Source organism: Schistocerca serialis, chromosome 2 (genome assembly GCF_023864345.2).
Source record: "Schistocerca serialis cubense isolate TAMUIC-IGC-003099 chromosome 2, iqSchSeri2.2, whole genome shotgun sequence".
Classification (NCBI taxonomy): domain Eukaryota; kingdom Metazoa; phylum Arthropoda; class Insecta; order Orthoptera; family Acrididae; genus Schistocerca; species Schistocerca serialis.
In genome coordinates, this window is record NC_064639.1 from 498252565 (window position 1) to 498276789 (window position 24225).

At 46.5% G+C, this 24225-nt stretch overlaps 1 pseudogene; it reads right to left on the minus strand.

Annotated features, from left to right (window-relative positions):
- Nucleotides 1-2816: 2816 nt before the first annotated feature.
- Nucleotides 2817-23716, minus strand: LOC126456140 (uncharacterized; annotated as a pseudogene).
- Nucleotides 23717-24225: the final 509 nt, after the last annotated feature.

The window sequence follows — 24225 nt, forward strand, 5'->3', positions numbered from 1 at the left end:
TGTTTTGTGTTCTTCTGTCAACATTTTCGGCGCCCATCTCGGACACATTTTTTTTTTTTTTTTAATGAAGCTTGTCAGTAGAACGTGAAAAACTACTGAACTTGTGGAAATTTCTGATGCAGCTCGTCAATAGTGAAGCGCCTGTTTTGGCGAATTGGCTCATCAACTTTTTGTGTCAAGTCTTCATTCATGACAGAAGGCCATCCAGATCGTTCTTCATCATGAACATTTATCCTCCCTCTATTAAAGAGCCTACACCATTTACACACATTTCCATCATTCATTACACCTGCACCATAAACTTCAACAAGCTGCCGGTGAGTTTCAGCAGGACGAAGTTGTTTTGCATTTAAGAACCCAATAACAGAGCGCACTTCACAATTGTCGGGATTACTAATTGACATGGCACCAAATGAAGGAGTATAACCACACAACTAATCCCGGCAGGGACGTGAAATATAATGGCGGTGTAGTGAGACACTGGCCACCGTGAACGGACGTCATGTGACAGGATGCGCGGTCACGATGCGCTATCGGTTCTTACTTTAAAAATGACACTCGTAAATGTACGTGTACTTTCTGTCGGGAATGAGTTTCTTCACTTTTGTGACGTTTTATAAGCTGATGTCCTGATAGGACATGTATATTTCATTTTTGTCTTATGATATACTCAAGTTATTATTCATTTATGCTACTGACAAGCATAAGGACAAGTGGGGAAATATGTGTTTTAATAGATCTAACGTAGGAATTTTATACACATCCATTTTCGTAAACAAACTTCGTGGTTTACAAGCGAAAAAAAGCTGACAACTGCTGCTGGACAGCGCTGAGAGCGCAAAATCACATTAATCAGTTTGTCCCTTGTGCCGACGGCGTCGTCTGACATGAGGTTGGGTTTTCTGTCCGCCATCACGTCAGCGTTAGCTGCATCGTCCTGTGTGACGACAGCTAAAATACAGTAGAACTTATTTTGTGTTTCAAGCGACGAAATGCCTCCTCAACCTGAAAGAGCAGGAAGTGATGTCATGAAACTCATGGACCTCCATGTCAACATTAGCACACATGTCCTATGTGACAACGGCTTTACTGTACAGAAGGGAGTAAAGTATGCTGCTATAAAGACTTTTAATGCGTTGCCTAATTATATTAAATATAGAAATGAAAATGAAACGTTGTTCAAAGGTACATTAAGAAAATACCTGCTTCACTATCCCCTGTACTCCTTAGATGAATTCTTTTCCAGAAATAATGCACTCCCTTAATAATAGATGTATTTAGTCTCTTAGTTATTAGATGGATGATACAATATTATATTAATGTTATAGTTATAACGTTATAGTGTGAATTGCTATACTAGTTAAATGACAGCTTGTAAATGAGAAAAAGCGATACTTATTAATATCTATATCATTGTATTATATTACTATTCGGTACCATTAATTGTATTTGTACAATTGTATTGACACCTTCCACATCCATGCGAATCACTCGCATACGCATACCAAATAAATAAATAAATAAATAAAAGTCTCTTGACTTTTATCGATACAGCTGCATTCATCAGCCACTGCTCCGAGAGTCTCGGAGGGTGAACGACTAATACTTGTGTCAGATCATGGGGTGCACACTGGCTAAGAGGTCATTTACAAATAACACTCTTTGCTACAAATTAATTACCACCGAAATGAAACGTAGCGTTAAACAATGGTGACTATAATCTCAGGCCAATTCGCGTTGCAGATGGTGCTCCTAGCGCTCCAGTGGCCACTTCGGGAACTACAAATTCTGAGTCACTGACGGCTGACGTGTCGTTGACATTTACTGAAGTGTGTAGCAAAGCGTCCCAAACGCGTCAAAGCAGTTACATTTGAGAAAACATGAATGGACCACATCTGTTACGTGTGGCAGAAGCCCAGCAACAAACGCGAACTACATAATTAGTGTTTCTCAGTGCCTGGAATATACAAATCCACCGATTCACTTGCGCAGACTGCCCTTCGACCTTGTGCATAATAGAAGAAATAGACTTGGTCGTAAGAACGGAGATAGAATTGACTCAATATATGTCTGTTTCCAGCAGTCACTTCAGGATTAGGTTTGAGATTATTTTTAGTGTCAAGTGGACCAGTACATTAAACGTGAAATTACAATTGGTAGGTACAGTAAAACCATACACAGCTGAACTTGTCCGTAATGTTTACATTTTTGCTTTAACTTTCAATCCTTAACCATGTAAGGTAAACACTCGCAAATACTTGAAACATTTATTTTCCTGCCTACTACAGGTGCTTACGTTTCCCACAGTTTATTTACAACAGTATCGCTATATATCACAGCATCAGCACTGTAACTCGACTGCAATCATGGTGCTATATTTAAAATCTATGTTATAGGCAGCCACCAACTCACTTCCCAGTCTTGGTTCGTTATTAATATAATAGATGACAATTCATATGAAACACTACCATTTACCCTTCCAAACCGAGCCCCATCGTAAATATTATTATCTTACGCTTCACTGCTCAAGAATATTTGAGGGGCCTCTCTTGCAGACACCGCGATGTCAGTGCAATACTATTCTCTCAGCGGGAGTGCACATAGCCAGGAGCTCCTGGCTTAGCTGGCGAGTTTTAATGATGAGGGTTATTTACAACATCTTTATAAAAACTAATATTTGGAGCACTTGCTTTAACTGTAACACTCGTAGAACAGTCTTGGGGTCTCTCACCTAATTCAAAACTATTTCCGCCTCTGACTGTGGACGATTACGGCGGGAAAGACTCTTAAGTCTTGGAACCGTTTTGTCACTAACATCACTGATCGGTTCTTGGGAAGAGGCAAAGTTCAGTGACAGGAGGACTCATGGCGGAGTCCTTATTTCCTCCCACCCTTGTTTAGTGTCAGTACATGTAAGGATTTCTATTTCTGAATCTGACTCTCTGCAAAACCATTAAATACATATCATTTACACTTGCCGTGAATCCCTATTGAGGGTAAATAAATAACAGATAAACGCTGTCATTGCAGGCGTGCAGCAATGGCTTTTACATGCACCTGCAGGGCACGTACAGCTGCCCTCCTTTAATTCATTGATCCACGACGGCTTCTTGATACCAAATAACAATATTTATAGTCACTGGCTCTTTCGAATGTAAAATACTCTGGACGACAGCTGCCTCAGTTTGCTCCTCGTTGCCGCTACGACTCTTCACACGTAAGTTCGGAATATCAACCACGGCAAGCGTTCCTTCTTCAAAAGGACGAAGCAAATCCTGCTGAACGTGAAATGTGCGCTCCAGTTCTAGGTAGGGAACCAGTTCACTCTTTAAACTACACTTTTTAACTAAGAGATTAGAAAGGCCAAAATGCACAACATGTAGAATACTTCTGACGCCAACCTTCCCTTAACCATCCTGACCCCGGAGTTCGTGTTCCGCGTGACGGCAGCTTGACCACTAATGTCGTTTGTTTGATTGGCAAAGTTGGGCACATCATTCGATCGCCAATGTCAGCATGGAGAAGAATTAACATATTAGCAGCTCGAATTTCAGCGACCTCTACCGATTCAGTTCTAGGGAGACGAGTAGCAGAGTAAATCAAGATGCACAGTATTGGGACTGAAGATACGAACTGCACTGAAGAAAGCTTATCCATCTTAAGCGGAAACAATTACAAAACACATTTCATTTCGTTTGTTAAGATACCTACGATTTAAAAGGGGAAGTAGATTTTTGACAAAAAACAGCTTAATGTTTGTAATTCGTCTATAATTTTTGGAACTTCTTGTAAAAAATATATTATTGTTTGTGATATGTGCATCAAAAACTGTTTCGAGACACTACGGTGACACACCCGAATTTTCGAACAATGTCGCTCGTATGATCGAACACACATATCATTTGCCACGGAAACTATGTAGGATCATGCATAACTTCTTCCAATTTTTCTGTAATTACCAGATTTCTAAAATTTATTCTCCTCACATAAACTGCTTCAGACAGACCTTGACAAGCAGACTGGATGTCTAGTTTGCAAAACCGTGTTACCCTGCAGTGCCTTCGAGAATTTCTACACTCCTGGAAATGGAAAAAAGAACACATTGACACCGGTGTGTCAGACCCACCATACTTGCTCCGGACACTGCGAGAGGGCTGTACAAGCAATGATCACACGCACAGCACAGCGGACACACCAGGAACCGCGGTGATGGCCGTCGAATGGCGCTAGCTGCGCAGCATTTGTGCACCGCCGCCGTCAGTGTCAGCCAGTTTGCCGTGGCATACGGAGCTCCATCGCAGTCTTTAACACTGGTAGCATGCCGCGACAGCGTGGATGTGAACCGTATGTGCAGTTGACGGACTTTGAGCGAGGGCGTATAGTGGGCATGCGGGAGGCCGGGTGGACGTACCGCCGAATTGCTCAACACGTGGGGCGTGAGGTCTCCACAGTACATCGATGTTGTCGCCAGTGGTCGGCGGAAGGTGCACGTGCCCGTCGACCTGGGACCGGACCGCAGCGACGCACGGATGCACGCCAAGACCGTAGGATCCTACGCAGTGCCGTAGGGGACCGCACCGCCACTTCCCAGCAAATTAGGGACACTGTTGCTCCTGGGGTATCGGCGAGGACCATTCGCAACCGTCTCCATGAAGCTGGGCTACGGTCCCGCACACCGTTCGGCCATCTTCCGCTCACGCCCCAACATCGTGCAGCCCGCCTCCAGTGGTGTCGCGACAGGCGTGAATGGAGGGACGAATGGAGACGTGTCGTCTTCAGCGATGAGAGTCGCTTCTGCCTTGGTGCCAATGATGGTCGTATGCGTGTTTGGCGCCGTGCAGGTGAGCGTCACAATCAGGACTGCATACGATCGAGACACACAGGGCCAACACCCAGCATCATGGTGTGGGGAGCGATCTCCTACACTGGCCGTACACCACTGGTGATCGTCGAGGGGACACTGAATAGTGCACGGTATATCCAAACCGTCATCGAACCCATCGTTCTACCATTCCTAGACCGGCAAAGGAACTTGCTGTTCCAACAGGACAATGCACGTCCGCATGTATCCCGTGCCACCCAACGTGCTCTAGAAGGTGTAAGTCAACTACCCTGGCCAGCAAGATCTCCGGATCTGTCCCCCATTGAGCATGTTTGGGACTGGATGAAGCGTCGTCTCACGCGGTCTGCACGTCCAGCACGAACGCTGGTCTAACTGAGGCGCCAGGTGGAAATGGCATGGCAAGCCGTTCCACAGGACTACATCCAGCATCTCTACGATCGTCTCCATGGGAGAACAGCAGCCTGCATTGCTGCGAAAGGTGGATATACACTGTACTAGTGCCGACATTGTGCATGCTCTGTTGCCTGTGTCTATGTACCTGTGGTTCTGTCAGTGTGATCATGTGATGTATCTGACCCCAGGAATGTGTCAATAAAGTTTCCCCTTCCTGGGACAATGAATTCACGGTGTTCTTATTTCAATTTCCAGGAGTGTATTTTGCCTCCGCAGGGAGCGCAATCGATTCGACTCCCGTGCTTTGGATGCCACTGCTAGGCTACACACCGCGTCTGAGCACCGAATACACTCATTTTTTGTCAACGGGTGGCCTGGATTTAATTGACTTTGATTAGAAATGCCGCTTTCCTACTGTTAGCTTTACGCGTTACTGTAAGTGATCCTGGGCGACATACTATTGAAATTAGTAATTCTCCGATTTTACTATACAATATTTATTTCATTAAACCCACGAACGTTGACATTCACAGACACCACTAAAGAACACTTCAAGCAAACGGTGTGGCGTTACGCAATAACCGTACGCATGACCCGACTATCAGCTCTGCTTGTACGGCACTGCTTCCAACTGGCGACTATCAGCTTCGAACGTTACTGCCTCCAAGCACGGTCGCTTCACAGTAATCACAATTATACTCTCTGCTGCCAGCGCATAATCGATCCAAAGATCGCATGTAAAGGGTATGACTTACCTCCTCACTGCTATCATTTCTCCGTGTTCTTAATGCTTCCCACTGATTTCCTAATGTCTTGCCGACGGGGAGACGGATACATTCATGTTGGTCCTCAGTCGCCTTGTCTCAGACTGATGCTAGGCAACGGCGTGGGTGTTGCAGAGAGCCCTGTATTGTTAAGAACTGCGTCATGTTTGACCAATGACGTCAGAAATGGCCAGAGAGCATTTATTACACAGATGAAAGAGCTGAAAAGACTGTTCAGAAACAAAGGAATACGACAGACGAAAAATATCATTGACATACATCAAGGCAAGTAGTATTTTCACGTCAAGGATATCGCATGTTTGTATCGTATTATTTCTGTGGAAAATGAAGCGGAAAAAATGGATGGAAATATTGGTAGCATGGAATACCTCACGTCACAAATATATGGATTGTGTCTCGAACCTCATTCGAGCTGTGTTGGTTAACTACAGTACGGGATACAAGTTTAGCGTACGTCGATTTCTTCGTTTTCGTTAGCATTAATATCCTGTTGTTCAGTTGAACTGAATGTGTTGTTCCTTTCGCCTCCGCTACCACTAATAGTCTGTTCTTACGTAGATAGTAGTACTACCGAAGGCAGAAGGAGCTACGTACATAATATTCATATTCCGTACTTCCCATACCTCCGTTGACCTATATAGATGTACACTGCTGGACGTAGTTACATTTGCAGCCTGTACTTCAGGGGAACTACGCGAAGAGCCAATAAGACGACACATATACCATTTGTGTCCTGTACTTCACTGTGGGGTACAGTTTTTTTTTCGCCTTCGATGCTAATAGTATCGACTGAAAGTTGTAGTATTGGTCGCAGCAGTGACAATAGTATCCCATTCTTTAGATGAGCTACACAGCTATACACAACATTTGTATCCTGCTCTCCAGTTGACATATATAGGTAAATCTCATCAATATTACATATGTCGTTCTTTTCGAATACGTAGGTAGTGCCAGTGTAAAGGTCAGCTGAAGGACGAGATAGAAATTTTAGTTGTGTCGGGCGCTTCGCCTTTAATATTGCTAGTACAGATTCGAAAAAATCGTACTGGTACTAGCTGGGAAACGAAAGAAGAACGACAGCTGCGAAATTTCTATTACGCACTGGACTACACGAAAACATACGCAATGGTGTAATACAACAATGAAATACGTCAAAATAGTCAAATGCAGTAAAAGAAAAAAATGAAAAACTGAACCTACCACACGGGAACTTCTTAAAAGAACCGAAGCTCGCTTAGAAAGACATCAACAAAAATCACATACCCACATAAACAACAAACAAAACATTACGAAAACCCTCACTCACACACACACACACACACACACACACACACACACACACAGTCACACATACACGTACATACACACACATTCACCCCCCTCCTCCCCCACCCCCCATCCTAATGTGAAACTAGCTAACGGTATATTTTCCCAACGCGTTTAAGTAAACATTTAAACGGGCAACACGTTTGGGGGATACTACGCCTCCATGAATATTCGTCTAAGTGACTTTAAAGTGTGGAGATCCGGCGTTTTCCCTTCCCAAGAGATTTCACAGCTGACCAATAACCCTCTATGCTATTTGTGCAAGCCCCTGTGGATAATGATCTGAACTCAATATTGTGATTAACTACGAGATGCTGATAACCCCTTTCTCCTAAATCCCTATATGAAGAAAAACCACCTGAAATTACAATGGAACCCTCTCCAACGTGATATTCGATTAAGCTGACCAAAACTTCCTTCCTTCGATTGGGTACTACTTTAAACACTACATCGTCTCACCCTTGACCTGAAACTACAGCCTCTCAAACCAATAATCCCACCGGAGGTTCCCACCTCTTGTACTTCCTTTTTCCAAAACCGATCTTTGCTGCAGCGCCATACGAATAAGCCGTGAGTACGGCGACGAGATACACTTGTGAGGCGCATATGTTCGCCGCACTCACGACATCGAACATACTCGGCAACGACACCACACATTTGTAAAAAACAAATCGTGGCCAATATGTCTACGCCCATAGCGTCTCTCAAACCATCCAGGTTCATCAGAACAGATAAATCCATACCTACAAACGAAAATGAGATACTAAAAATTGTCCTAAGTAAGAAACTAATAGTCCAAATTACCTCAATATCACTAAGAATGAAATTAAGTACCGAATGAATTGCAAACAACCAATTATTTAAATATATGCACACGAAGAATATTTTGAGCAATATGTAGCGATCTCTTTTAAAATCACATTCAATTATTTTAATGTACAATGATAGCGCTTATCCGGAACACAAAACTGTTTTATTATCTATGGCTGAAAGTGAAGACATTGTTATCTATGAGTAATGTATGACGTCATTGGTCAAAGCCAACAGGTTGTATCCCCTCCTTCACTAGACCCCAGCGGGGTCATACACGGTCCGGTCACGTTAAGGTGACTATCGCATATGTTCGACGTCAACGTGCAATAACCACTCATATACAAAAGGTGGTACCACTAGCAGTGGAGGGTATATAAAGCGTGTCGGTGAAACACGGTAAAACAGTGCAGTCGTTGTCGTTATGCGGAAATGGAAGTATTTATATGGCGTCCAAAAGGGCGTTATTATTGCCTTTCGGGCCAAGGGTGGAAGCATTTCCGAAGTAACATGGCGCTATCCAAACCCGGCGTGAGATAACTGTGATACACGAGTGTCGTTTGAAAAGTCCGTGCAAAAATAAAAACGTGTTTGAGTTCAACCTTTTTTATTTTTCGACATAGTCTCCTTTTAGAATGATACACTTCGTCCAACGCTGTTCTAATTTGTTGATCCCTTCCGAATAAATAGGAATTGTTCAAGTCTGAAAAACAGCTATTAGTTGCTGCAATCACTTCCTCGTTTGAATAAAATCTTTGTCCCGCCAGCCATTTCTTCAAATTGGGGAACGAATTGTAGTTCGAGGTAGCCAAGTCTGGAGAATAGGGGGGATGTGAAACGAGATGGAATCCTATTTCCATTAATTTTGCGACCACAGCTGCTGAGGTGTGTGCTGGTGCATTGTCGTGATGGAAAAGGACTTTTTTGCGGTCCAATCGTCGGCGTTTTTCATGCAGCTCGGTTTTCAAACGGTCCAATAATGATGAATAATACTCACCTGTAATATTTTTACCCTTTTCCAGGTAGTCGACGAGGATTATCCCTTGCGAATCCCAAAAGACAGTCGCCACAACCTTTCCAGCTGAAGGAAGCCTTTTTTGGCGCAGATTCTCCCTTAGTAACCCATTGTTTAGATTGTTGCTTGGTCTCAGGAGTATACTAATGTATCCATGTTTCATCCACAGTGACGAAACGACGCTTAAAGTCCTGCAGATTCTTCCTGAATAGCTGCAAACAATCCTTGCAACACTTCGCACGATTCCATTTTTGGTCAAGCGTGATCAATCGCGGAACCCATCTTGCGGATACTTTCTCATGTCCAAATGTTTATGCAAAATATTATGTGCCCGTTCATTCGAGATGCCCACAGCACTAGCAATCTCACGCACGTTAACTCTCCTGTCATCCGTGACCATATCATGGATTTTATCAATGATTTCTGGAATCGTAACCTCCACAGGGCGTCCAGAACTTTCAGCATCACTTGTGCCCACGGACACTCCGAAAATTCTGAAACCAGTTATAAACTGAAACTTCCTGGCAGATTAAAACTGTGTGCTGGACCGAGACTCGAACTCGGGACCTTTGCCTGTGAGGATGGGGCGTGAGTCATGCTTGGGTAGCTCATTTGATAGAGCACTTGCCTGCGGAAGGCAAAGGTCCTGAGTTCGAGTCTCGGTCCGGCACACAGTTTTAATCTGCCAGGAAGTTTCATATCAGCGCACACTCCGCTGCAGAGTGAAAATGTCATTCTGGAGCACTTACAAACTGTTCTAATCGAAGGTGCAGAGTCACTGTAAAGTTTATCAAGCTTCTTTAGTCTCCTGAAGCGTTTTGTCTTTCATAAAGTAATGTTTAATCACCACACGAAATTCATTTTCGTCAATTTTTTGACAATCACTCGACTTCCTTGATTCACACGAATGCCGAACACAAAGAAATAGACCAATATGGGCGAAACGTGGTGTGCGTTCTTTCCAAAGATGCTACAAACTAAATATGACCTCGATACGCGCCAGTGGTGCCATCTCTCGGATTTTGCACGGACTTTTCAAATGCCCTTTGTACCACGGCACATAGACGACAGGGGTGACCGAACGATCGCGAGATGTGTAAAAGTGAATGGGCGCGCAACTGTTGAGCCAGATGAACCAACGGGCTGCCAACAGCGTCTCCTCAGTGATCGTTCAGCGAATGTTGCTGAGTATGGGCCTCCGCAGCAGCTGCTGACTGTTGTTCATCGGCGACGAAGGCTGGAATTTGCACGCCAGTAACGCAGCTGGATGTCCACTGAGTGGCGGCATGTTTCCTTTTCAGAGGAACCTCGTTTTATGCTCCATCGGACAGCTGGCCTTGCCATGTAAGGCGGAAACGTCTGAAAGCAAATACCCTGCAACAAACGCCAGAAAGGCCCAGACTGAGGAGGGAACGTTATAGTCTGGAGAATGTTTTCGTGTCACAATGGATCAACACAAGTGTTCATCTGTCCTTGAAGACTACGTCCACCACTACACGTAGTTTGTTCTTCCTCCGCGCGATGGCATCTACCAGCAGGACAATGCTATGAGTCACCAGCTCGCAGTGTATGTACGTGGTCCGAAGAACACCATGATGAGTTTACCATACTCCCTTGGTCACCAAACTCTCCAGGTGCAAATCTGATCGAGGATCGGTGAGACCACCTCATTCGGGTTATTCGCATCATGGATCCTCAGCTGAGAAACTTAGCGCAGCTGGCCGCGACACTGGACTTGGCATAGCTCCACGTCCCTGTCGGTACCTTCCATGACGTTATGGACTCTCTCCCTGTACGGCACGTAGCAGCCCGCGCTCCAACACGTGATCAGGCTTCTGACGGGTGATCACGTTAATGTGACTGGACTGTGTGGTTGTGGACCGTGCGGGATTAGCCGAGCGGACTAAGGCGCTGCAGTCATGGACTGGTCCCGGCGGAGGTTCGAGTCCTCCCTCGGGCATTGGGTGTGTGCATGTTTGTCCTTACGATAATTTAGGTTAAGTAGTGTGTAAGCTTAGGGACTGATGACCTTAGCAGTTAAGTCCCAAAAGATTTCACACATATTTGAACATTTTGTGGTTGGGACGTAACTTGACTAGGACGACTGGGGAAATAGCCTCATGGATAAATTGCCACTAGAAAAAAAGAGGAAAAATTAAAATGGGAAGCAAAAGTGGAAAATTTAATAAAATCGAATCGCTATGTTCAAATACCGAAATATTGTCTTGGAAATCGTTCTGAAGTAAACAAACACGAATCATTTGACTCATTAACCTAGGTCGAAGATCAGTCTGCATCACGATGCGAATATCAGTTAATTGAATAGAACGAAAGGTGCGGGATGTATTTCTGGAGAGCCTAGCGTTCCCGACTGAGCTTGTCTTAACGACGTGCGCTACATGGATTGAAGTGTCGATTTTTATAATGTAAAATTTCAAGTCCTGAAACTGTGATTAATTCGTTTCCGAGAGGCACAAAATGCTTTCACTGAATTTAACATAGAAATGCCCTGGCGTACATCCTTAGAAACTTCGTCTTCCTTGCCAGCAGCACTACAGAATTAGGTTTATCAGCTTGCCTTAGAAGAAATCGTTAGAAATTGTTGAGAAGCTGTTTGACTTATAGGCGATATTGGGCAGAGGGTAGATGAAACATCCCCTTAGAAAAATTATGAATGACAGTGCTGATAAACCTCTTACGTTATTTGATTTTCAAACAGCTGAGCAAAACTGAACGTACTCAGACATTTCTCTCTTTACTTGTTCTGATCAACACTAAACTGACACACAATATTTTTTTTTTAGCGCAACGCAATCTGACTTTCAATATTCCGTACAAAAGAATGGCCCCGACCTATACCTTTCCTGAACCACTTACCTCACAAAAATCTTCGTTTCTCGAACTACTGCAATACAGCGTGCGCCAATACAGCCAGCTAAATAAAAGATTCTAACTACTGAAGGCACTAACTACTGATAGGCATAGTTAGCAAATGAAAGATGGAGGAACAAACAATGTATATACCTTAATAGCGTTCAAAAGTCATTATATATACACTCCTGGAAATTGAAATAAGAACACCGTGAAATCATTGTCCCAGGAAGGGTAACTTCATTGACACATTCCTGGGGTCAGATACATCACATGAACACACTGACAGAACCACAGGCACATAGACACAGGCAACAGAGCATGCACAATGTCGGCACTAGTACAGTGTATATCCACCTTTCGCAGCAATGCAGGCTGCTATTCTCCCATGGAGACGATCGTAGAGATGCTGGATGTAGTCCTGTGGAACGGCTTGCCATGCCATTTCCACCTGGCGCCTCAGTTGGACCAGCGTTCGTGCTGGACGTGCAGACCGCGTGAGACGACGCTTCATCCAGTCCCAAGCCCGCATCTCGTGGTCGTGCGGTAGCGTTCTCGCTTCCCACGCCCGGGTTCCCGGGTTCGATTCCCGGCGGGGTCAGGGATTTTCTCTGCCTCGTGATGGCTGGGTGTTGTGTGCTGTCCTTAGGTTAGTTAGGTTTAAGTAGTTCTAAGTTCTAGGGGACTTATGACCACAGCAGTTGAGTCCCATAGTGCTCAGAGCCATTTGAACCATCCAGTCCCAAACATGCTCAATGGGGGACAGATCCGGAGATCTTGCTGGCCAGGGTAGTTAACATACACCTTCTAGAGCACGTTGGGTGGCACGGGATACATGCGGACGTGCATTGTCCTGTTGGAACAGCAAGTTCCCTTGCCGGTCTAGGAATGGTAGAACGATGGGTTCGATGACGGTTTGGATGTACCGTGCACTATTCAGTGTCCCCTCGACGATCACCAGTGGTGTACGGCCAGTGTAGGAGATCGCTCCCCACACCATGATGCCGGGTGTTGGCCCTGTGTGCCTCGGTCGTATGCAGTCCTGATTGTGGCGCTCACCTGCACGGCGCCAAACACGCATACGACCATCATTGGCACCAAGGCAGAAGCGACTCTCATCGCTGAAGACGACACGTCTCCATTCGTCCCTCCATTCACGCCTGTCGCGACACCACTGGAGGCGGGCTGCACGATGTTGGGGCGTGAGTGGAAGACGGCCTAACGGTGTGCGGGACCGTAGCCCAGCTTCATGGAGACGGTTGCGAATGGTCCTCGCCAATACCCCAGGAGCAACAGTGTCCCTAATTTGCTGGGAAGTGGCGGTGCGGTCCCCTACGGCACTGTGTAGGATCCTACGGTCTTGGCGTGCATCCGTGCGTCGCTGCGGTCCGGTCCCAGGTCGACGGGCACGTGCACCTTCCGCCGACCACTGGCGACAACATCGATGTACTGTGAAGACCTCACGCCCCACGTGTTGAGCAATTCGGCGGTACGTCCACCCGGCCTCCCGCATGCCCACTATGCGCCCTCGCTCAAAGTCCGTCAACTGCACATACGGTTCACGTCCACGCTGTCGCGGCATGCTACCAGTGTTAAAGACTGCGATAGAGCTCCGTTTGCCACGGCAAATTGGCTGACACTGACGGCGGCGGTGCACAAATGCTGCGCAGCTAGCGCCATTCGACGGCCAACACCGCGGTTCCTGGTGTGTCCGCTGTGCCGTGCGTGTGATCATTGCTTGTACAGCCCTCTCGCAGTGTCCGGAGCAAGTATGGTGGGTCTGACACACCGGTGTCAATGTGTTCTTTTTTCCATTTCCAGGAGTATATATATATATATATATATATATATATATATATATATATATATATATATATATATATATATATATATATATATATAAGTTCATGAAATCCAGTCTTACAGATTTCGTTTTTCCGACGGACACACGTCCAAATAGTCCGCTCTCAAAATTCTGCCATCTCTCTCCCCACGTCCACCACTGCTGGCGGCTCACCTCCAACTTCGCAAACGCTACGCGCTGTTCACGTCCAACTGCCCAAAACTACAATAGCAAATATTCCAACAACGTAAACCAGCCACAGATTGCACACAGCACAGTCAGTGATTTTCGTACAGAGCGCTACGTGGCGTTACCAACATAAAAACTTAAACAGCCTACTTACATAGTGAATAAGTTTAACGCTGCTTTGGTAAGAAATCCAGACTACTCGACTCTCGCTGCTACCAGTAAAATCCTCAGCGGGGGAGAAAGAATCCCCAGAGGGCGTCTCATCAGGAATATTTCAGCCTCTGAAATTTGCTCAATCAACGTCCTGCGATGTGGAGAGATCGTTTTCCTGCTACAAAAGCATTTTTTTCTTATCGGTGGCAATGGATGACTGCAGAAAATTTTGGGAAGTGCCTGGTTGTTCACTGCACATAAAAATGACTGTTAAGGTGTCTTCGTAATTTAAGTAAAGATGGACATTTTAGCAAACAAATGTGACCGAAAATAATTTTATTTTATTAGTGCATTATAGACCGTCAAAATAAGAAATATGTAATGTAAAATCTATCTTCTTAATGTTCTTTTCCTGTTGCTGGTAAGGTTAAGAAAGTATTAAGATACTATAATAGGCTATGGTGTAATTGAAAGTTGATTTCAGTTGAAACTACTGTTTAATTTCGGGATATTGCAAGCATTCATACATAGCTTACCCATTTCCATTAGACAAATATGTACATTGTCATATGTCTGTTGATATTACATAAAAATGCTGGTTCTAATAATTACGTACATAGTTGCGTGTATTGATACCTTCGTTAACTGGAAAGTGATCCTCGTCTGCCTACTGATTACGTAACAGCTAGTCAGCATTAGTTCCATCTGAACCAACAAGATCATGATTTTACGTAATGGGCAGATGATAGGAGACCGGGAGAATATTCATTGTTGTGTTAAAAAAATTATAGTTAATAACAATAAATTCCTTGAGTTTCTGTATTTTATGGATTTGTCACTTTTTTATTATTTTGGATAATCTGGTATATTCAGTCCATTTTCACATGAGTGATTATTTTCACACGTGTTGTTTTCTGCGCTATGAGCAGTTTATGCATGGGGAAGCCGCCTTATTCTCCTTCGAAGCATCGTTACGAAAACGCTGTTTCAGGAAAGAGTCTGAGATCGATTTGGAAACTGTCAGTCTTCGTGGCTTCAGGTTCCAAGAGTGTCCTAAGTGAAAGCAATGTGCGCAGACGTTTCGATATCGCATACGAAATATGATTCTGCAATATCGACAGATAGATTAAACACGAATGCTTAACTATGTGTATCGGTCAGGAGTTGACACCATCATAATATTCAAAATTCTTGCTAGAGATTAGACAGAGCAAAGAATATGCTTTCGTAGTACCGTCACGTCTTTATCAAACTTCTATCGGATAAGTTTCAAGTACTTGGTACATTAACTCGTCTCAAAAACAAAAAACAAATCTGAATCCTATTGCAGTATAAGGTTCAATTTGAGAAATATTGGTTTTTCAGGAGAATGATGAAGATAACAGTATGGAAGCAGATTACTAGTAGGTTGAAGTAATGTAATACGTAGCTGGTGCTAAATACACGCAGAAAACACCTAGAAGGTGTTTAGGGACCATCAGAAGTGATTCCTTAGAAATCTTCGAAGTGGGTAAGAAAACACTTGGACACACCACAAGATGGCGCTTGTTGGTATGTGCTACACTCCTGGAAATGGAAAAAAGAACACATTGACACCGGTGTGTAAGACCCACCATACTTGCTCCGGACACTGCGAGAGGGCTGTACAAGCAATGATCACACGCACGGCACAGCGGACACACCAGGAACCGCGGTGTTGGCCGTCGAATGGCGCTAGCTGCGCAGCATTTGTACACCGCCGCCGTCAGTGTCAGCCAGTTTGTCGTGGCATACGGAGCTCCATCGCAGTCTTTAACACTGGTAGCATGCCGCGACAGCGTGGACGTGAACCGTATGTGCAGTTGACGGACTTTGAGCGAGGGCGTATAGTGGGCATGCGGGAGGCCGGGTGGACGTACCGCCGAATTGCTCAACACGTGGGGCGTGAGGTCTTCACAGTACATCGATGTTGTCGCCAGTGGTCGGCGGAAGGTGCACATGCCCGTCGACCTGGGACTGGACCGCAGCGACGCACGGATGCACGCCAAGACCGTAGGATCCTACACAGTGCCGTAGGGGACCGCACCGCCACTTCCCAGCAAATTAGGGACACTGTTGCTCCTGGGGTATCGGCGAGGACCATTCGCAACTGTCTCCATAAAGCTGGGCTACGGTCCCGCACACCGTTAGGCCGTCTTCCGCTCACGCCCCGACATCGTGCAGCCCGCCTCCAGTGGTGTCGCGACAGGCGTGAATGGAGGGACGAATGGAGACGTGTCGTCTTCAGCGATGAGAGTCGCTTCTGCCTTGGTGCCAATGATGGTCGTATGCGTGTTTGGCGCCGTGCAGGTGAGCGCCACAATCAGGACTGCATACGACCGAGGCACACAGGGCCAACACCCGGCATCATGGTGTGGGAAGCGATCTCCTACACTGGCCGTACACCACTGGCGATCGTCGAGGGGACACTGAATAGTGCACGGTACATCCAAACCGTCATCGAACCCATCGTTCTACCATTCCTAGACCGGCAAGGGAACTTGCTGTTCCAACAGGACAATGCACGTCCGCATGTATCCCGTGCCACCCAACGTGCTCTAGAAGGTGTAAGTCAACTACCCTGGCCAGCAAGATCTCCGGATCTGTCCCCCATTGAGCATGTTTGGGACTGGATGAAGCGTCGTCTCACGCGGTCTGCACGTCCAGCACGAACGCTGGTCCAACTGAGGCGCCAGGTGGAAATGGCATGGCAAGCCGTTCCACAGGACTACATCCAGCATCTCTACGATCGTCTCCATGGGAGAATAGCAGCCTGCATTGCTGCGAAAGGTGGATATACACTGTACTAGTGCTGACATTGTGCATGCTCTGTTGCCTGTGTCTATGTGCTTGTGGTTCTGTCAGTGTGATCATGTGATGTATCTGACCCCAGGAATGTGTCAATAAAGATTCCCCTTCCTGGGACAATGAATTCACGGTGTTCTTATTTCAATTTCCAGGAGTGTAGTTATAGTCTTAAGTATTGAATCAGTAAACTGTGCACTTAAAATACTAAGCAAGCGACAGTAATAATTGTTATTGAGTCCCTAAAAGAAACTGTCACCTGAGATGGTGACGCTGATATAACAATCAGTTGTAACAGACATATTATTGGCGCTAAAATGTTTGGAACGTCTTCTTTGTTGTTGGTAATATTGCTGCTTATTTAACACTTGCATCTAATAATGGTGAACAGCTAGCCAACACAGAATCAAGGAAGACATTTTCAGCGAAGAAAGTTTCGGCAAGCAGTACGTCTTCATTATTTTTTCTCTCGTTTCTTCGATCGAAAAAAGTTGAAGTTCTTGGTTAGTTTGTGTTAGAAGAATACTGAAAACTAGACGGGTAAATCGAAAAAGTAGTCAAGAGGTACTGAATAAAATTGGGTGAAAAAAGAAATTGATTAAGAGAAGGGATCGGTTGGAAAGTCAAAGTCTCACAAGGAACCTCTTGAGTGCGAGATCGCAAAAGGCCAATAATGTTTACGACACTCGACGCCCCACATATTGCGTACCATGCAACCACAATATTGGCTGCTAATAGCAACAGGGTGGGACTGGAAGTATCCAATGATGAGCACAGCATGAACCTGCAGAGCGTAGTTGAACTGTTTAGTCGGCGAGTAACTTACAATAGTGCTACAGTGCTAGGTGAGTTTATACCAAGCAGAGCAGTGGCAACGATAACCAAAGCAAACATTGCATTATATCTACAACAACAGTTGCCGAAGTTGACATTTCGTCAGAAAGGAACCTAAGGAATTTCGCAGAGTGAGAAAGGAGTAGCAGATGAAATATTGGCCTTCTCTGCAAGTGAGTCAGTGGCATATATGGTGTCTTATACGCTCAAATGCGAGACAATGTACATGAAGAGTACAATGGTGATGGCTCGTGCTTAACAAGTGAAAGTTCTATTGAAATAGGTGTCGAGCCATGTAGTTCATCATTTTTGTTGGACAGGTAGCCACAAAACTCTTGTCCAGTGAAACGTAATGAAGGACAACGTTTATCCAAGGACGGGTACTAAACATAATTACGTACATGGAAGATCATGCACAGAATACAAAAAACAATTATGAAGAGATTTCGAGTAAGTCGGCAGCAGTATGACCGTATAGGGCATAAGAAAAACTACGGATATTCAATGGAATTCAAGGCGCACTTGTTACAAAATCTGGTGTTGGCAGGTTCCAAGGATACTCGATTAATTTATAGGATGTGCATGATAGTGACCTACTACGTAACGCACATCACATTGCGAGCGACATAGGTTTCAGTGATTTCAAGGGAAGGAGTGGGTGGTTGCATAACTTAAACAGTGCTACAGAACTGGAAGACGTAAGATAACGACATTTCGCCACAGCAAACTCCGGAATCAGGCTGAAATTCAGTAACGAATTTGATTTTAACTCCGACCAGTAGGGATTTGAAGAGCAAATGCATATGAAAGTACCAAGGGACTTGTATCAAGATCAGCTAACATCAGTGCCTTAAGGACAATTATGTCAACTGTTAATCCATGTGAAAAATTAGCTGGAAAGTTATTTATTGTGCTGTGAGAGGTGGGAAGTGCTTTGCCTCCTGTGATTCCTTCTCGTGTGCGTGATCTTGCAAGGTCAATAGGGTGATCTTGCAGGGTCAATAGGGAATATTTACATCACGGCAAACAAGGTTGAGAAAGTGGGCTTAAGACTACTACAACTATGGTATGAGCAGTGCTTTTGCCCAGTAGCTGGTCAAAATAAATTGCTTATGCTTGATTCCTGGCCTGTGTATAAAAATCACACTCCTTTAGAGCAAGCTATCCCTCCGGAAAAGTGTATGAAATTGCAGTTCATACCACTTGGAACCACTGGACAAATTCAGCTTCTGAATATTTGATTTCCGTGACAGTAAAACACATTTTGGCAATGTGTGCAGATACGCTTTAAAGGACAGCCAGTTTAACGATAACGTTCACGACAGACTGTATCGCATTCCGTTGCATGGCATCATATTCCACCAGTTTTCATCAGCCCGTTACACCAACATGATCCTACATGCGTTCTTCATGAGTGGATACCTAGCTCAATGTTCTGCACGTTTTGGAAATCCCGAATTCGCCTTCGATCTTGATGGTGCGAACGCTTGTGACCAATGTGATGCGCCATTTTTTATTCGGCGTTAATGGTGAAAGTTAATGGTTTGTTTTGAATATTTCTTGAATGTCTGAGATGTCCTTCTTGCGAAATATAATACATACATCCCACAGAAGGTTAATGTGTGCACCTATCGGGCACTCATTTTCTGCCGCCCTCCTGCTGCACTTGGTGAGACATTAGCCGCTAATATTTATCCTGTCACAATTGTTAACACAACATCTTCAAATGAACCTTACTAAAGACTGAACTTGCGTACTCGCCTTCAAGGGGTCCTTGTGAAGCATCAAGGACTAGTCGGTTTGATAATGGAAGGAAGCGCGTGTCTGTGTGTTGGGGGAAGCGGGGGGAGGTGGGGGGACGAGGGGTAAATTTGTAGAGGGAGACCAAGACAAATACAATGAGCTGGTTAAATCGATATAGATTGCAGTAGTTATTCAGAGATGATGAGGCTTGCACAGAACAGACTAACATGAAGATATTTTTTCTGAAAACCACAACAAGCTCCATTACATCATAAAGGAACTTGAAACGTCCCGACTGTGTTAGTAAAACCTCTTACGTTATTTGATTTTCAAACAGCTGAGCAAAACTGAAGGTACTCAGACATTTCTCTCTTTCCTTATTCTGATCATCACTAAACTGACACAAAATTTTTGGCGGAACGCAATCTGACTTGCAATAATCCCTCCAAAAGAATGACCCTGGCTAACAATAACCTATACCTTTCATGAATCACTTACCTTACAAAAATATTCGTTACTCGAACTACTGAAATACAGCGAGCGCCAATACTGCCAGCTAAATAAATGATTCTAACTACTGAAGGCATTAACTCCTGATAGGCATAGTTAGAAAATGAAAGATTTTGATAGAGAACAAACAATAATTTACTTTAACAGCGTTCAAAAGTCATAAACAAATTTCCTTTTTTTGACGGACACACGTCCAGATCGTCCGCTCAAAACTCTGGCATCTCTCTCCCCACATCCACCACTGCTGGATGCTCACCTCCAATTGCCCAACGCTGCGCGCTGTTCACATCCAACTGCCCAACACTCACTTCACTTCGCACAGGGCTGAGGGATGGACCCTCTTCAGTAAACGAAGTTCTAGCGCTTATGCGCTTCTCCTTCTGAAATGGTGTGGTGGTAATAAGGGGTTACATGGTGGGTGGTTTTTTGGTGTTGGCTTTTGTGCTTTTTTTTTTTTTTTTTTTTCAAAAGTTGAAAGGATAGTTAGAGTGATAGTGGAAGAAGTGGGAAAACGAATGGCCCAATTGACTGGCCGTGGATTACTACTAAGTTACAGATTAAAGGAGAGGAGGAGGAATAGTGAGAGATAGTGAAAGCGAAAGGCCATTATCCTGGCCTCTTCTTCTTCTTCTTCTTCGTAGCGGCGTCTTGATGGTGGTGGTAGTCGGTCTTGATGTGGCGGGTTGGAGGGTTGGGTAAAGAGAAAGAAGTCAGAGAGTGACAGATGGAGAAGGGAAAAAGGAAGGGCCTGTCATGATTAGGCCAGCATTTGTGATGGTGTGGGTGTGGGGGGATGGCGTGTTAGGGAGTGAATGATTTGACATGTTGGGGGAGAGTTCTATGGTGTGAGGGTGAATGATTGTCATGGGGTGAGATGGCTATTGCGTGTGAAGTCATGGGGGGCGAAATAAAAGGTCAGGCCATCAAGTGGTGGCTAGTCGGTGAATACGGGTACCCAGGGATAGGATTAGGGGATTAGGAGAGTGACGGGTTTGTTGGTAAAAGGAGTTGGCTGCGAAGAGGATGCGGGTGCGAAGGAGCGGCACTTCGGCCAGGTTATGGAGCTCTTGGGTTGGGAAGTCGAAGGGGAGGCGGAGGGCACGCCGGAGAGCCCTGTTCTGGACGGTTTGAAGTCGACGGAGGTGGGTGGGGGCAGCATTGCCCCACACCACCACCGCGTATTCAAGGATGGGGCGAACAAGGGAGGTGTACAGTCTAACAGCAATGTGTGTGGGGAGTGAGGAGGTTGGGTTGATGAGAGGGTAGAGCAGGCATAGCCTCCCTATTGCCTTTCGACGCACGTCATCGATGTGGGGGCGCCAGGTGAGGCGTTGGTCCAGGGTAACCGCCAAGTACTTCGCAGTACGAGTCCAAGGGACTGGGGTACCAAGGACCGTCACCTGAGGGAGCCGAATGGGTATGTGGCGTCTGCAGATGATGAGGGCTTGGGTTTTGGTGGGATTAAATGCCAGACGCCAGGTCCTAGCCCAATCGGTTAGGGAATCTGTAGCCCCCTGGAGCCGCTGTTGAAGAACTGCCGCACTCCGAGAACGAGAGAAGAGTGCAGTGTCATCTGCGTAGAGGGCTAAATGTACCCTCGGCGCAGAGGGCAGATCGGCTGTAAAGAGGGAGTAGAGCAGCGGTCCAAGTACGCTGCCTTGTGGTACTCCTGCCCTGATTCGTCGTCGTGTAGATTTCCCGTCTGGGATCCTAACATGGAAGGTGCGACCTTCCAGGTATGTGGCTATTAGCCGGACATGAGACACTGGAAAGCCAAGGGAAAATAGTTTGTAGAGCAGCCCCTCGTGCCAGACCGAGTCAAACGCTCTGGACACGTCGAGGAGTATGGCCCCGAAGTACTCCCTACGTTCCATGGCGTCCAGTGCCTCTTCTACAAGGCGCAGGAGTTGGTGGGTAGTTGCATGTCCCTGACTGAATACAAACTGATCGTCAGGGAGGACTCGTTCTCGGGCAATGTGGATGAGCAGTCGTTTAAGGTACAGCCTCTGGAACACCTTGGAGATGGCGGGCAAGAGGCTGATGGGGCGGTAGTTGGCAGGGGAACGAAGATCCTTCCCAGCCTTGGGCATGGCGACCACTTCAGCATGTTTCCAGGCAGAGGGATATTGCCTGGTTGTGAGGATGTTGTTGAATGTGGACGTCAGGATGGGGATAGTAGCTGGGGGAAGCTGTTTGAGTAGGGCATTCGTCAGCTTATCGGGGCCACCAGCTTTCTTGGATTTGAGGTACCGCAATTGCAGTTCAACCTCCTCTTCGTTGATGGGAGTGATTTCATCCTCAGGGTCCTGGACGGCAAGGAGTTGTGGGAGGCGTGCCGTTGCCAGGCGAATATGGTTGGGGTCAACGGGGTCACTGACCGGTGTGAAGTTGTGCGTGAAAGCATCAGCCAAGGCGTTGGCCTTAGCGTCTGGTTCGGACACAAAGTCATTGCCAACCTGGAGTGGGGGGATCCGTTGCCCTCGTCTCAGAAGGCTTTTTGTGAGCCGCCAAGCAGACGGGTCACTCAGGTCGATGGCAGAGATTTTGTTCTGCCATGCCTGATTGCGGTGGTCTTGCACCGCAGCCTTGATTTGGCGCTGTAGTCTATTGATGAGGTGCTTGGTTGCCGGGTTTCGAGTGAGCTGCCATTCTCGAATGATCCGGTTTTTCTCTGTGATGAGAGCGACGATGTGGGGGGGGAGTGGACGCAGATGGTCTGGGGGTCTGTGTGGACGGCGAGGGGTCGCTGCTGTTCCGGCGTCTAGGGCAATGGTGGTAAGGTGTATGAGGGTGTTATCTGCGTCCGTTTGATCGGCAGCAGGGATTGTGGGTAGGGCTGCTTCGACCCGTCTCTGGTAGGACTGCCAGTCAATACCGCGGATGTTCAGGCCTTCGCTCGGCGCGGTCAGAGTTCCATCGAGGTCGATGGAACAGATGACCGGCCGGTGGTCCGAGGCTAGGGCAATGCGGGTGGCAGCAGTGATGAGGTGGGGTAGACCTTTCACCACTGCGATGTCCAAGACATCTGTGGGACGTCCTCCAGAGGGGTAAATGGTGGGTTCATGCGGGCCGATGGTGCGGGCAAGATGCCGCTCAGCGACCCGAAGGAGTCGACGACCAGATGTGTTCGTCAGTCTACTGTTCCAGGCAGCGTGTTTGGCATTGAAGTCGCCGCCAACGAAGACGTCGTTGCCGAGCGACAGTAATGCTTCATAGTCCAGTGCTTCAAGAAGGCCTCGTGGTGGTCTATATAGAGCCACGAACGTGATGGGACCCCTCACTGTGTGGACAACAACGCCAGTGGCTTCCACAGTGTTAAGTGGGGGAAGGGGTATGGGATGGTGGTGGAGGGAATTACGTACGTACACCGCCGTGCCACCGTAGGCGGTGGGCCTGTCAGTTCTGTAGCAGGAGTAGTTTGCCACACGAACAAAAACACCGGGTTTGAGGTGCGTCTCAGCAACAAGGCAAATGTCAACCCCCTCATCTAGGAGGAATTGTCGGAACTCGCCCTGTTGCTTGTGGAGACCATTGGCGTTCCAGATCATGGCTGTCAAACCGTGATGTCTAACAGCCATGACTGGTTGGGATGGGGATGGTGATGTGGGACATGGATTGGGAGAGGGCGGTGGCAAGCTGTTGTGGGATGGTTTGGAGGAGGGAGGTAAATGTGGTGGAGATTGCGGAGGTCAGTGCCTCGACGATATTAGTGATGATATCGCCTAGTTGGGTGGAATCAGTGGATGGGGTGGGGAGAGGGCGTTGCTGCAACTGTACCGGTGTGGAGGAGGGGGAAGCAGTGCTTAACGCCTGCCGGTGGGGTGGGGAAGGAACAGCGGAGCGTGACACCCGCTGTGGGGAGGGGGAAGCAGTGCTTGACACCTGCTGGTTGGGGAGGTGAGGGAAGGATGTTGTGGGGGGTTGGATGGGGATGGAGAGGAGGGGTGGTGGAGAGGAGCCCAGAGGGGCGGGATGGGTGCGAGACGCAAAGAGGGGGGGGGCATGGCGCCGGACCCACCAGGGCACCGGAGTAACTGGTGCCCGGGCGGGCCGACGCCGATGTTCCTGCAAATCGCTTCTGGCTTGC